The sequence below is a fragment of the Myxocyprinus asiaticus genome, chromosome 6 (genome assembly GCF_019703515.2).
Source record: "Myxocyprinus asiaticus isolate MX2 ecotype Aquarium Trade chromosome 6, UBuf_Myxa_2, whole genome shotgun sequence".
NCBI classification, from domain to species: Eukaryota; Metazoa; Chordata; class Actinopteri; order Cypriniformes; family Catostomidae; genus Myxocyprinus; species Myxocyprinus asiaticus.
Genome location: NC_059349.1, coordinates 17,356,149 through 17,372,525, shown reverse-complemented (window position 1 = coordinate 17,372,525; position 16,377 = coordinate 17,356,149). Strand labels below are relative to the sequence as shown.

The window sequence follows — 16,377 nt, the reverse complement described above, 5'->3', positions numbered from 1 at the left end:
TGTACTCTGTACTCCCCAATTTGGAATGCCCAATTCCCAATGTGCTCTAGGTCCTCATGGTGGCATAGTGACTCACCTCAATCCGGGTGGCAGAGGACGAATCTCAGTTGCCTCCGCGTCTGAGACCATCAATCCACGCATCTTATCACATGCCTAGCGCGTGTGGAGGATTCACGCTATTCTCCGCGGCATCCACGTACAACTCACCACGTGCCCCACTGAGAGCGAACCACATTATAGCAACCACGAGGAGCCCAATGCCTCATGTGACTCTACCCTCCCTAGCAACTGGGCCAATTTGATTGCTTAGGAGACCTGGCTCTAGTCACTCAGCACACCCTGGATTCGAATTCGACTCCAGGGTGGTAGTCAGCGTCTTTACTCACTGAGCTACCCAGGCCCCCCAGTAACCCCAGTTTTTTTATTTTTATACATTTTTGTGGTATTGCACATTATGCCACAAATGCTGTCGATTGAGCTCAACTTGCATTGAATCCAGAATATCCATTCAAATAAAAGGAGGACATACCAAATAGTAAGAAATTCAAATTTTTCAACTTTTTGTTATGAATAAAAAAACATCAAAATCAATGCATTTTTAATAGTGGACTCTTTGAACGACACTGTACATTTGCGTAAAGATTTGTTTGTGATCATGAGAAAGGTGGAGGATGGAACACAAAGGAGCGTGACTATCTCTGACTAACTTGAAAGTAGAAGCAGATGAATGAATTCCTGCTTTGATGATGGGCTGTTGTCTCTAGACCAAAGACACATGAATACCATTTTTTGGGAAAATTAATCCAAATGATGCGTTTCTTTCCTTTCAAGTCGTCTGCATTAGACATGCATGTTTTTCTGTTGGAGCAGATGATTGAAACATAATCATATATAGTTGACAAAATATAGAAATTAAGTTTTCTCTTACAAAAGACACTAGTCATGCACTTGAAAAGACAAAGACAAAAGAAAATAAGTCACCTTCAGCACTGTAACCCTTAAAAACCAGACCCACGCATTAAGTTCAGGAGTTTTACTGTTAAGGGCCTTGACAGCTTTACTGATGATAAGTTTAATGATATGTTTGTTCTTGGATCATTTGTTTAGCTCTCACATTTTATGAGTGAGTTGAGGTGATATTGAGTGAGGTGATATTCATTGTGGAAAGAGTCTTTATCAAGCCAAGGGAGAAGACCAGTCAACAGTGCTGATTGTTCACTTGTCTTCTGACTTTACACCACTTTTACTATGGATATGAATAGTTGATGTATAACATGTCCATGATTTTGTATTTATTTTGTATCAACCTCAAGATTTTAGGTTTACATTTTTATGAATGTATGAGAGAATGTTGATAGTTTAGGTGCTGTGACTGGTCGCCATATTCTTTGTTGTCTCTCAGGTCATACTGCCACTACAGACAATTCTTGCAGGGTTATTTGGCATTGATCAGCCCTGATGATGGGAAATATAGCCATGTTTTTGTGGTGGCTATATAGATCACTATGCAGATACATTGAGAAACAACAGTCTCATGTCCATCTCTATAATTATATGATAAAATAATTATGAAAGAATTAGAAAAATGCTGTAAAAATAATAGATTGAGTAAAACATCTCACACTGCAGGACACCTTAACTTCCCAACAGTATGTCAAATACCCATGTACATTGAAAGCAAATGAAAAGTTGAACTGAAAAATTAATAAGAATTAAGTTGAACTGAAAAATTACTAGGAATTTCAGAATTTCTTAGTCTTTGGTGTTGTTGGGCCTCATGTATTCAGATAGAAGACAAAGGCAGGCCTAACACAGTCGTAAAACCTAACTCAGCCCCCACATACCAAGTCGTAAATCTTACTGATAAAAATCGCGCCAAAATCAAACAAAGGGAGTCCAAAACAGACTACAAATCCCATGAAGCCTTGCTCACTAAAGGATCGAACTCTCAACCCTATTGGATGAGGCACACAACAGAACGCACCTCAAACCATGACATCATCAGTAGTAGAAATACCTCTGAAATTCTTCCGGGATTTGCTTCCAGCAACTTTGCTTGTGTGTAGACGCAGCTCATCGCTGCTCTCAGGTGCAGCTTCGTGGCACAAGGAAGTTACATCTGATTTGAAACTGTGGCCATACAATCTCCATCTCGCTGGACGAGCTGAGATTACTTTGTGTTCAACCAAACACTCTAACGGATCCGAAGGAGACCGCCGAGCAATCCGCATCTTCATCCGTTTGCCTGCAGAAGTGAAAAGATTAAAGATTTCAATCAAGTTGACATTTCTGAGTTCTCCACCAGCCCGCCGAGAATCAGCAGCCGTGCCCGCCGACAGAGCGAGGAAACGGCCTCCCGTCATCACCCGAGCCTCGAGAAACCGAGTCTGAGTTAAAGGACGGATGAACACACATTCTGCATCCTCATGCGATTCAAGTAAGAGGTTTACGTCTGGGCAGAGATAGAATATTATAGTGTGTTATTCTTGTGTTTCAAGGTTTTTGCTTGTACAGTTTACGGACCGCCATGTCCGCTCATTATTAATACTCAGGGTATTAATTATCACAAATTTGTTTTGCTGTATTGTGGTCCAACCAAATTGGACTGTTGTGCATTTTCGCCATTGCGGGTGAGACCAGCAAACTGAGTTTATCCATTAAAGAGTCAAAGAACACGGGACTTTTACGAGCCGTCCACCGCGTCTCTGAGCGATAAACTAACAGCTGCTTTCTCTCCCACGATCGCAAAATCGGCTTTAGGGCCATCACCTTATTCTCTCTCTCTCTCGCTCGTACTAACCACACACACACACACGCGCGCGACCCCTTACAAACATTCTGGCACACATTTTTGGCTCGAAGATAGCTTCGTGCTAAAGCTCAGCTTTGTCCCTAAGCTATCGTATAAGCGAATACACACGGTAACTGGTAGATGCCATTGACTGGTTTCTCTCCGCCCACATTCGCGGCCATACTCCCTGGCTGGAAGTCTCGCATGACATACTCTTCACGAGAGTCACGTCCGCCATTTTGTGCGCGTCCCTCCTTACACACACACACACACTCGCTCTCACACACACACACACACCCTCATGTGTTATAGGATTATTTTGATTTCCATATCTAATCATATCACTGTTTAGTTTGTAGTTGTAAGTCGGAAGTTTATCGACTGCATTGTATTAATTATTAATTGATATTACTGCATAAATAAACTTTGTTTATATTACAAAGAGAAGTGTTTTGGTTTGTTTTGCATACGCCTGTGTCATGCTGACGGGATGTCAGTGCTCAGATTCAAGCCTTCATTCATTGTTTTTTTCCTGAAAATCGATATTCTTCGGATGTCGATATTCCTAAGAAAACAATCTAATATTGAGACTGTTATACTATCTGGTTATTAGTCCCTGATTCCAGGGTGGTGCCCTGTCAATGTTAATCCTTATTAATATTCTATTGATTTTTGATAATTGATCATTATCTTGTGATGATTGTTGAATTTGAATGATCAATAAGCTAGTGTTAATTTTAATGAATGTTTCATCGATGTTAACAATTAACGATTATTTTTGATAATTGTTGATTTAAAGGATTAGAAAAAGCTAACATTGATTCTCATCAATGTTCTATTGATTTTAATAATTAATATTTGTCTTTGATAATTATTAATTATTGCTAATAACCAAACCCGCTCCTAAACGTAGCACACTACATTTACTGGAGCCCCATGAGGTTTTAATGAGTTAGATTCAATTAATTAATTTAAATATTAATTAATAACTAAAGAAATAATTATTAATTATTTCTGATAGTAACACTGATCTAAACAACCAGTAAAGGCCTACAGTGTGTTCCCCTTTTGCTTTAAAAAGAGTTGGCCTGGACTTCACAAATTTGTGCAAAACCTGATGATCCATGTTATCCAGGATGATTTGAGAATGTTCCAAGAGCTTCTTGTGTGCTTCAATGGAAGCAAGAAAATCTGACCTTTTGTACAAAGGAGTTAACATGATCAAAATCACATATTTGATTGCATTTGATTAGTGACCTAAAAAACAGTGCAGAATCTTAAAGGGGTCATGACACGAAGAATCAAATTTTACTTGTCATTGTACTATAATAACCTACTCTAAGTTTCAGAACTCAAAACTGTCTCCTCACTGCAAAAAGAACATTTGTAGAAACCAAGCTGCCAAATGACTCGTTCTCTACTTCCTCCACATTGTGATGTCACACTGTGGTAGACATTTGCATCTGACCACCTCCACAACAACACATCAACGCCTGCTTTACCTTATTACTTCCATAATATCTGGTGGGTACCTCTGGTTAACAAAAATAAAAATAATAAGAATGCAGCCTGTCGGGGGCCTGGGTAGCTCAGCAAGTAAAGACGCTGTCTACCACACCTGGAGTCCCAAGTTCGAATCCAGGGCGTGCTGAGTGCCTCCAGTCAGGCTTCCTAAGCAACCAGTTGGCTGGGTTGCTAGGGTGGGTAGAGTCACGTTGGGTTAACCTCCTCGTGGTCACTATAATGTGGTTCTTGCTCTCGGTGGGGCACGTGGTGAGTTGTGCATGGATGCCGTGGAGAATAGTTTGAGCCTCCACATGTGCTAGGTCTCTGTGGTAATGTGCTCAACAAACCACGTGATAAGATGTGTGGATTGACGGTCTCAGATGTGGATGCAACTGAGATACGTCCTCTGCCGCCTGGATTGAGGCATGTCACTATGCCACCACGAGGACCTACAGCACATTGGGAATTGGGACTTCCAAAAAGGGGAGAAAAAAAAAAAAAGAATGCAGCCTGTCTATAGAGTACTGTTAAGATGGTTTGAATTAACAGGTTACAAAAGTAGAAACTCTGCAGTTAAGATATTCTGGACCATCAACATATTGATAAATCCAAGGGAGAGCTCTGCTTCAGGTTTAAATTTAAAGTGCATGTGTCTGCCTTGAACCATGTCAAATGGTCATATACCTCTACATGGGGATAACTCAGAATATACAATTGTAATATCTTAAGACTATTGTTTGACTAAGCCCTATGCCATTCATTGGTTAACTTTCCATAAATTATACTGTGAGTTATTCTTTATGTTTAGATTAGGGTCATGGCACTGAAATTGATCTGGACAACTTCACAAAATTGCTTTTGATTAGAATCACCAGAACACCATTAAGTCACGCATTTAGAGTCAAGATTTGGATTATAATAGTAAAGAGTATCAAAGCGGAACCTGGATCAGTCTTGCCCTCAGCTCTACCTCCAGAATCATATTTTCCATCACTGAACAAAAACATCTGCTCGTACATTTGTGTTACTTAGATGTGATGCTTTTCAATACAAATAGGAAACACAGTACAGCACTCGCCAAATAAAACGCACAACTTCAGAACAAACCCTCTCAAGCAAGGTTTATCTTTTTATTGTGGGTTAGCTGTTGCATTCTGACATACAATGTGGCAGCCTTCCCAATCATAATGCATAGCTTGTAAAATTAATTTATTCCCCATTTTGACTCCTTTCATCTATAACATCTGGTGAGTAATGCAGAAGGAGGCAGCCATTTGAAAGGATTCCAGAAAATGAACGGAAAATGTATCATCATTTTTTGTACATCCGTGACGAAGAGTCCCTCCGTGCCATCCGTTTACTGGACTGAATATTTTTTTTTCCACCTGTTGTCTGCCATGATTGTGATTGGAATGTAACAGTCTATGATGAATTATTAAGGGGCTCATGTTATTTGACAGAGACTGATGTGTACATGTCGTAAGTCAAAAACCAGTCATCCATCTATCTATCTATCTATCTATCTATCTATCTATCTGTCTATCTATCTATCTATCTATCTATCTATCTATCTATCTATCTATCGTATGTGAACAAGAAAGTACACCCCCCCTTGAATTCTATGGTTTTACATATCAGGACATAATAAAAATCATCTGGTCCTTAGCAGGTCTTAAAATTAGGTAAATACAAACTCAGATGAACAACAACACATGACATATTACACCGTGTCATGATTTATTTAACAAAAATAAAGCCAAAATGGAGAAGCCATGTGTGAAAAGCTAAGTACACCTTATGATTCAATCGGAATTAAGAGGCTAAGCAGTAGCCAGGTGCTGCTAATCAAATGCCCTTGATTAATTGATCATCAGCAAGTGTGACCGCCTCTATAAAAGCTGAAGTTTTAGCAGTTTGCTGGTCTGGAGCATTCATGTGTGTGTGTGTGTTAACACAATGCCAAGGAGGAAAGACATCAGCAATGATCTTGGAGAAGCAATTGTTGCTGCCCATCAATCTGGGAAGGGTTATAAGGCCATTTCCAAACAATTTAAAGTCCATCATTCTACAGTGAGAAAGATTATTCACAAGTGGAAAACATTCAAGACAGTTGCCAATCTTCCCAGGAGTGGACGTCCCAGCAAAATCACCCCAAGGTCAGAAAGTGCAATGCTCAGAGAAATTGCAAAAAACCCAAGCGTTACATCTCAGACTCTACAGGCCTCAGTTAGCATGTTAAAGTTCACGACAGTACAATTAGAAAAAGACTGAACAAGTATGGTTTGTTTGGAAGGGTTGCCAGGAGAAAGCCTCTTCTCTCTAAAAAGAACATGGCAGAATGGCTTAGGTTTGCAAAGTTGCATCTGAACAAACCACAAGACTTCTGGAACAATGTCCTTTGGACAGATGAGACCAAAGTGTAGATGTTTGGCCATAATGCCAGGGCCACGTTTGATGAAAGCCAAACAATGCATATTAGCACAAACACCTCATACCAACTGTCAAGCACGGTGGTGGAGGGGTGATGACTTGGGCTTGTTTTGCAGCCACAGGACCTGGACACCTTGCAGTCATTGAGTCGACCATGAACTCCTTTGTATACCAAAATATTCTAGAGTCAAATGTGCGGCCATCTGTCCGACAGCTAAAGCTTGGCTGAAATTGGGTTATGCAACAGCACAATGATCCCAAGCACACCAGCAAATCTACAACAGAATGGCTGAAAAAGAAAAGAATCAAGATGTTGCAATGGCCCAGTCAAAGTCCAGACCTCAACCCGATTGAAATGCTGTCACGGGACCTTAAGAGAGCTGTGCATAAACAAATGCCCGCAAACCTCAATGAACTGAAGCAATGTTGTAAAGAAGAGTGGGCCAAAATTCCTCCACAACGATGTGAGAGACTGATAAAGTCATACAGAAAACGATTACTTGAAGTTATTGCTGCTAAAGGTGGTTCTACAAGCTATTGAATCATAAGGTGTACTTAGTTTTTCACACATGGCTTCTCCATTTTGGCTTTATTTTTGTTAGTAAATACACTGTGTAATATGTCATGTGTTGTTGTTCATCTGAGGTTGTATTTACATAATTGTAAGACCTGCTAAGGACCAGATGATTTTTATTATGTCCTGATATGTAAAACCATAGAATTCAAGGAGGTGTACTTTCTTTTTCACATGACTGTATCTGTCTGTCCATCTATCTATCGATCCTTCCATCCATATGAGCTTTTAGCACATGAGCCTGTTGTTTCTCAATGTATCTGCAGTGATCTATATAGCCACCTTAATGAGATTAAATATAGCTATATTGCCCATAATCCGGGTTGATCAATGCCAAATAACCCTGCAAGAATTGATTGCATGTTAAAGCACCGTCTGTAGTGGCAGTATGACCTGTAAGTACATTTCAACTCTGTCAGACTGACAAATGATTGTTACCTTTCATAGATGAACATTTGTGTTGCCAGGGGGCTACATGAACCTTAAATCTGATCGCTCTTTCTCTAAACACGCCATTTCATAGAGGCACACACCAGAGCACATCTATTTTCTCCACACCATGGGTAGAGAGTTATAAACACTGGGTCATGGTTTCTCCATTCTCTATTTAAAAAGCAGCTCCCCTCCTGCAAAATCACTAGAAAGTTCTCCACAGACCATTTTGTGCCTCTGATAGGGGGCTTGAGCCCTGTGATTAAGAACAACAGGCCATTTTGTCTTCTCCCATGGTCAAAGAAGTATGCAGGGCCTCCTAACTCCTCTATCAGTGCCCCATGCAGCCTGATGAGTTTTACCATCATGTATCTCATTGTCTGCTTCTCCACAAGCTTGTTGGAGCTTCGAGTGGCCCTATGAAACCAGTGATCTAAGAGGCCCTGTAAGGACTGAAGTGTTCGCTTCACCATAGCTTGGACTATAGTTTATTTTAGGACTCAGCAAGTTGTTAATATGTTTTGAAGGGTTTAACCTAAACACTGTAAGATCAGCTGTGGTATGGTGGTCATGGTGGGTGTGTTGGCCGCACTGGGAGTCGATGCACATGTTTTGTTACATGAATAAAACACCAATGATTCTTTTCTCTAAATGAGAAATTGATGTGATATGAGATCATGCTAATGTATATGGAATTGAGGCAAAACACAGACGTGTATCTAATTCATCAAGGCCAAACCTTATGTGTGTTTGGATCCAATGAACCTGAAAGATTAATTTCACCGGCTGCTGATTTTTTTCCTTTAGACACCAAAAGAAATGTATCAGATGTTTGACATATAATGTCAACAAGCTTTGTGATTTAAACAAAAGCTTTCTTGTCTTAATTTGTGCCTTCAAGAATAGAATTTCCCTCATCAGGATTGACATTTTTCATTATGGTCTCATGCAACATTTAACACGCAGCCTGCATAACTTTATTAAGATTCCTATTATGATATTTTCACCTGAATCGCACCTCTCTGAAGGTATTTTCATCCAGATTTCTACTTGGACATGTCTTGACAGTCACATATTGATTTACAAGGCAAACTTGAATTGTTTGCTTGAAATTGGTCCCTCCAGATCTATGAACTTGAGTTTTACAGTCGATTTGCTTTGAATAAATAATGGAACCTTAAGATTTGTATTTCTGAACGACAGTTTACGGGCCCTCGATAAACATTTCTCTGTTCCAGGGAGCCACCATAAAGAGGGATGAGTCCACTGGAGCACTAGTAGTGGCTCGGATCATGAGAGGAGGAGCTGCTGATCTAAGTGGTGAGAAACATTTTAAATGTATTACAAGCTCTATATACAGTATCACCATTGTGTCCTTGATCAACACTCAAAAATAAAGGTTCCAATTAGAATGCAAAAAACATTATACAGCCTGATTACCTAGAAGAGCCCAAAAGTCCCACAAATAGCTTTTTATTCTCTAGCTCTTCAGAAAAACATCTATGTACTGGTGCTTTAAAGAGGAAAAAAAAAAAAAACACAAACAAAACAACTGATGTGAAGAACCTGTAATGTAAGATCATTAACATCAAGGAAACATAGTCCTGCAAGGAACTATATAGCCAATTCAGGAACATTATACTGTGAAAAATATTTCTTAATAAGAAGAGGGTACCTGAGATGCTAAGCCTAAGGTGTTGCAAAGAAACATCGAAGAACATTTATTTTTAAGAGTGAAGTCTTCAACTCAGATTGCTCTGGGCTGTTGGTCCCTGCACTTAATCAAATCAAATCAAATCAAATCACTTTTATTGTCACACAGCCATATACACAAGTGCAATGGTGTGTGAAATTCTTGGGTGCAGTTCCGATCAACATAGCAGTCGTGACAGTGATGAGACAGTCTGCAAGTCACTTAAATGAGAGAGAGAGAGAAAAAAACACAGGCTAAATGATAATGTATGGGTGTTTCTTCAACTTATGGCATTTTTTTTTTTTTTTTTAACCCTGTGGCTTCTAGTCCTGTTAAAACATTTTTCACACTCTTTATCTGTCTACTAATAATGTCCAAATGTGCATATACATGCATTACAGGAGATTTATCTCCTTTATGTCATTTTTCTAGTGTCATTTTGCACCACATCTCAAATTATGTAGTGTGTAAAACAGTCTGCTCATAAGTAATATTTACCTTGATTTTTCTTTGTTTTCCTCAAACATCCATGTCTCATATTTCATCTCAAGCATGCTCTCCACTGATACTTTTGCCAACTTAGTAAACAAGTTACACATTAAACATTGAAAAGTTTGTTTATATAACTTTTTTCATAGTTTTAGACATAAATAATTCAGATTTTAATGGGTTCTGACAGTTTCATATTGAAAGTCTGGGTCTGGGACAAGGGTAACACAGTTACATTTATACTTAAAAGGCATTTGAAAATTATCAAATAAAAATGATGAAGGCATGGTTAAAAGTTTCCAAGTAAGTTTTAATGTGACCTGTATATAATAAAAACAAAAGAGTTGCAATCTGGTCGTTTTAATAAAAATCAACCCCGGTGACCAAATTTGAAGAAACATCAGTCTATACGTTGCTAATCATACCTATGCATCTTCCATATCAATATCAATATCGGCATACTTCATACACAGATATATTTGTAAAAAACAGAAAAAATACATGAATTTCAATATAATTTATTCTGCTTAATTGCTTTCTAACTCATTGTGCCACTGATAAATGTTTCAGGTCTAATTCATGAGGGTGATGAGCTAAAGAAGTCAATGGAGATCCAATGGAGTAACAGAACCTAGAGGAAATTATTCCCATACTAGTATGCCTCTCTTTGTATGTGTGTGTGTGTGGTGGGGGGGGGCATGTATTTGAACATTTCTTTTGTGTACATATGTGTATCTGTGCATTAATTTAAAGTGATGTGTTTGATTTTGAGGATTTTCTTAAGGACAACAGTTCTGCATTCTGTCTCTGTTCATGCATATTATTGAATGTGAGATTCAATCTGTAGCTCGTGAGCTTTCCTTGGACCTGTCTTATAATCACATCCTCCAGGCCCAGTCAGAAGGAGCAGTGACCTTCAAAGTAATCCCAGGCACCAAAGAAGAACTGGAGACCAAAGATGCCAAGGTCCCTTTAGCTGAATCAAAGTGTAGATGGAGCACGGTTTTCTGCAATGCATTTTATACTCCACATAATCAAAACCAAACTTGGTGACATCAAAATGTGTTTGTGAATTCTTTCAGATCTTTGTGAGGGCACTGTTTGACTACGATCCCAAAGCAGATCCTGCTATTCCATGCAAGGATGCTGGGTTGGAGTTCAGGAGAGGAGATGTGTTACAGATCGTAAGCCAAGAAGATGACACCTGGTTGCAGGCCAGACGGCACGGTGACGCCAACCTCAGGGCTGGACTGATTCCCTCTAGACAGCTTCAGGAAAGGTTAGAAAACTTTCGTAATCAGACTATTTCTAAGTTTCACCAAGTCTAGACAGAAGAAACTAAATCCCTTTTTTGTCAGAGTGTAACTCAGACTTGTCTGTCAGGCTTAGATGTTGTCATCTTCTGAATGTTGAATTAGACACAGTCAAGAGCGGACACAGTCTGACACTCCCTCAGTCAAACATTCAATCTCATAAGAAAAACAATCATTCTCTTCAAAATCTGAACCAAATCCATTTTGTAGGGACAGTTCTGTACTGTAGCCTGTAAATAGTGATGGGAATCTATCAAGCTGCTGTGCATGTGCTTTTTGTGTGCCTGTGCAAAATCAGTACTTGGTGACATGATGGTGACATATTAGAAAGTTTACTGTATTATTTGATATGACTCTGAATAGACAACTTTGCGATATTGAGAAATACGTGGAACTTGTGTGGAGGGGGAATATCACAGAGCTGACTGTGATAGTTAATGGTTTTCATGTAGTTCATATGTTTTCTCTGCAAACGAGTAGTTTTACAGAGGCCTGAAGCTCTGTTTCACCTAACCAGAGTGTCAAACACATTCACCGGTAAGCTTGGCAATCCTATATCAATATATCGAGCAGTATTTGTACAACACTCTGCTGAATAGACAGCTTTGTCCAGCATGCATTTCTATGCTGGCTGATGCATTATTTTGTACTGGTTTAGCTGGTGGACCAGCATATCCATGTTGTTCACCAGCAAAAAACTACTGGTCAGCCAGCATGGTCTTGCTAATGAGACTTGATGGTTAAGCAAGTTAAGGACAAGGGGTTAAACGGTGTCTTGACACCTTCGATTCCAATGGGGGGAAAAAGTCCAGTCTGTGATGCATCAGAACTTGTTTCGCTATATTCGCCTAGAGCGGTGCTGTTTTATGCGCAAACACACTCCACCTTGCTCCACTGCCCACTTCAAGCAGTTCAGACAGTGGGAAGAAATGTGTGAACCCCCCACCCCCCTTAACCCCATATGTTGCAGATGAGTAGAGCATTGATTAGACGATACAAACAGTGGCTTTAGAAGTTAATAAATTGTTTGGTTTAATTCTATGTCATTGAACACAAAACCTATCACTGGCCCTCAGTCCACAGCAATTAATTTTACCATTGAGTTCATCAATTTGTCCAGGAAGACTTGAGCTGTTGTATCAGGACATGTTCTTGCTTTCCATCTGTATACACGCCTCAGAGAATACTTTTGGTGCATTTCACTGTTTTTCAACCTTTCTAGCCATAAACGTTGCTGTGACAAGTTATGTATGTAACTTTTTTTAATATATATATATATATATCAAAATACGTTCTATATCCCATTTTATTGTTCATTGACTACTAAGCAATTCATAGGTTTACCTCCCCCAAAAGTATAAACACTGAGCCTTCCAGGCACTATCAAAACATTGACGTTTATATTTTGAGTGACCCACTCAGCTCCAACCATCCCTTTCTAGCTCAACCTGTAGTGTGAGTTTGGAGCGTGGCTACTTGTTCGGCTGGGGAAATATGAACATCCATGGTAGACATGTACAGAGGAAAAGAAAGACGTGCGAGATGTGGTGCAAGGTGCGAGGCGATCGTCTGTGTTCCACGACTGCTATCGGATCCTAGAATAATGTTTAACATGTGAGGAAGGGCAGCAGGTGGAGTTTCTGGTGCCCCCCTATGGTAAGATGCTAACAGACGACCCGATTCCTCTGCCACTCTTTCAGTCAGGTGTTTTGTTATAGTGATCTTGTTTACTACAACGTTAAAAGTTTAGCACCTTTTTTTTTTTTTTTTTTTTTTTTTGTATGGCCTATTTGTTCATAGGGAATCAGAGAATGTGAAAGGGCTTTGCCACAGACTAACTGTGACCTAAGATTTTTATTTTGAAGGGACTGAGAAGGTATATGTGCACACATGAACATTTTCCACCATTACACACACAAACACAGCATTTATGCCGGCAAAAATACATCAGTTAAAACACAGTAGATTTGTGTTTGTAGCTTTGTTTATGTGTTGTAACATGCCTTCATTGTTCCCCGTTGTTATTTGCATTGTTTTTCTTTCTTTCTTATTTCATTTTATTTTGTCTAAATGTTTTATGTTCAGTGATTCATACAGTTTAATGCTCAAAAAAAGGACACAAAACACTTTACAAATGTTAACCATTTATTTAGTTCATTTACCAGATATATGCATTTAAATCACAGTTGTACTTACATTCTGGTTCACCTCTCACCTGCCAAACCTGTGTGCATGGGAAGCTGCCATATTTAAAGCTTCCATTTGCCCAATAAGAAGAGAACATCCATCTTATGACATCAAAGGAGGGAAATCCAGAAAACTAAGATTTCTCATGTGTTTTGTCTCCAATGTTTATGAATCAATGTTTGATTAATATTATTAATGTATATGTTGCATGTTGGAAATGTTTTTTTTCTTATTTCTTATTGTTAATTACATACACCTGTAGAATGGTATGTTCCTTTGTGGGAGGAGCCAAACACTATAAAAGAGCTCCAGGCAGCCATTTTGTGGTGGGAGTAGTTGGTGAGTTGAGTGTTTGGAGTTTGTGAAGAGTTATTGAATTATATTTGTATTTTTGGGCCTGTTCATTGGCATAGCCAAAATAACTTTACACACACACACACACACACACACACACACACACACACACACACACACACACACACACACACAGATATATATATATTATATTTTTGAAATTTTTGGGGAGAATTTTGCCATGTATATATTTTTGCACATCACTGGGAACCACTTTTTTTGCACCCTGTGGAATAAACACCCTGAAGTTTATATGTTTGTCCTCTGTCACTCTGTTTTACACCTCTGACCGCCAGTACATCCTAACAAGAGGTGTCAGAAGTGGGATAAGTACAGGTCGAGTGACTTGTGGGGATTGCCATTTTTTTTTTTACCGACTTGCCATCCAAAACACGGAGTCAGCCTGAGGAAGGTGCATTTCAGGATTTTAAAAAAGGTGCTATAGGAGGTGTCCCAGAGGAATGTGTGCAAGGTTCCAACTGCTGAAGGGGATGCTGCAATCTCGGCTCTGGCACGGAGTCCTACATGCTGTATCAGAAAAAGCGGGATAAGCGGCAGGAAAAAGAGAAAGCTAGGCGAGAGCAGCACTACAAAGTCCTCAGTCACCAGGTCACCCAAATGCAGCTGGATTTGGAACATACACAAGTTGGAAATTCAGCTTCAGATGAACAGCTGCCTAGGGTGATGCACCAGGAGCCACGATTGGCCAGGCTGGAGGACACAGATAACATTGAACGTTTCTTGACAACTTTTGAAAGACTGGCAGAGGTTTACCTGTGGCCAAGGGGAGATTGGGCCATTTGCCTTGTTCTACTGCTTACAGACAAGGCCAGGAGTGCTTTTATGGCTATGAACCCTTCCCAAACACAGGACTATGACCAGCTCAAGCAAGCCATACTGAAAAAGTATGAGATCAGCACTGAGACATTTGACCCAGTTGCTAGGGAGGGTAGAGTTACATGGGGTAACCTCCTCGTGGTCGCTATAATGTGGTTGTTGCTCTCGGTGGGACGCATGGCGAGTTGTGCGTGGATGCCGAGGAGGATAGTGTGAAGTCTCCACACGCGCTATGTCTCTTCAGTAACATGCTCAACAAGCCACATGATAAGATGCGCGGGTTGACGGTCTCAGACATGGAGGCAACTGAGATTCGTCCTTTGCCACCCGGATTGAGTCACTACGCCACCACGAGGACTCCAAGCGCATTTGGAATTGGGCATTCCAAATTGGAGAGAAACAGGAGAGACAAAAAAATAAATTAAAAAATCGCGTCTCAAGACCCTCTGCTCCAGCTGTCTTTGAACATCTGTCGGTTTGCTGCTTGTACAGCTGTGCGCTGCCTGTACGGTACGCTGCTGACTCGGACTCTCAAAAACATGAAGGTGGCACTACAGGCTTGAATAACTCTGTTGGTAGAACAATTGCTTATTACCAGTGGTCGATTTGTAAAAAAAAATTAAAGGGGGATGTTGTCAAATAATTTTTTTTTTTAAATAAAAAATACTAATACTTATTAGATAAGGGTCTAATACTTATGGGTCATTGATAAATAAGGTTGTCCAAGGTGTTAAAATGAGACAACTTTTAAAAATGTAGTTTAAAACACTTAAGTCATGTTCTCAGAAATGTAATCTTTGTGTCAAATTTGGTTTCATATATTTTTGAAAAAATAAATAATTCATGTGTGATGTGGTATAAGCATCAAGTAAAAGGTATTATAATACTTTCATTGCACCTTGAATACATAAGAGTATAAACAACTTAATCATTAATTTCCAAAAAGTTTTCAAACACATTTTTCAAGGTAAAAAAATAAAATAATTTTTTTATAAATATGAATTTTTGAGTCAAGAATATCAAGAAGTTTGGAATTGGAAACATACTCATCATAGAAGAGGTTTTTTCAAGTAAATGGTTTGTGTGAATTGCATTTTTTAAAAGGTCTGGACAAAAATGAGCGTCACTTCATTAACCCTTAGGACACATGGCCATAATATGCACCTGTTACCCTCTGTTATTGTATGTTATGATTTTTGAAAGTGTGGGAAACTTTTGAAAACGTGCATTACCTTCAGTGGCGTAAGTTTCATTTGAACACTAGGAAGGACAAGTCAACCCATCGCTAAACTCCGACATACCTGTTTGCCAGTATTTTCTGAAAACTGCCGTCTTTTCGCAGTGGAGAGGGAGCTCACACGTTCAAGGTTGCCAGAGTGCGTGACTAAAGCGTCACACTGGCAGAATATTTCCAAACTGTACAAGTGTCAAGATCTAACTGGGGGATTTCACCTATATAAATCTGACAACCTCACACATGTCGAAATCTAATTCTGACCAGCTAATCGCTCTAATTTAAAATCTGTTATTTATCAAACGTAGAAAATTTTATAATTTACCTTCATGATTAGTTCTAAGTAATCCATGACACAACTGATCTAAAGGGGATGGTAAGGGGTATGGTGGTTTTACAAGGGGGATGCTTTTTAGTATTTCTTGCAACAAGGGGGAGGGCATCCCCTTGCATCACCCCTCAACTCAAGCCCTGCTTATTACGGAATTTACGTACAGTCAAAGGGCATGATTAATTGCATTCATTGTTAATGTAATT

General features: G+C 39.4%; 1 pseudogene; it reads left to right on the top strand.

Annotated features, from left to right (window-relative positions):
- The window catches only part of LOC127442246 (MAGUK p55 subfamily member 7-like), an 84,521-nt pseudogene that overhangs the window by 19,036 nt on the left and 49,108 nt on the right, over positions 1-16,377 (top strand).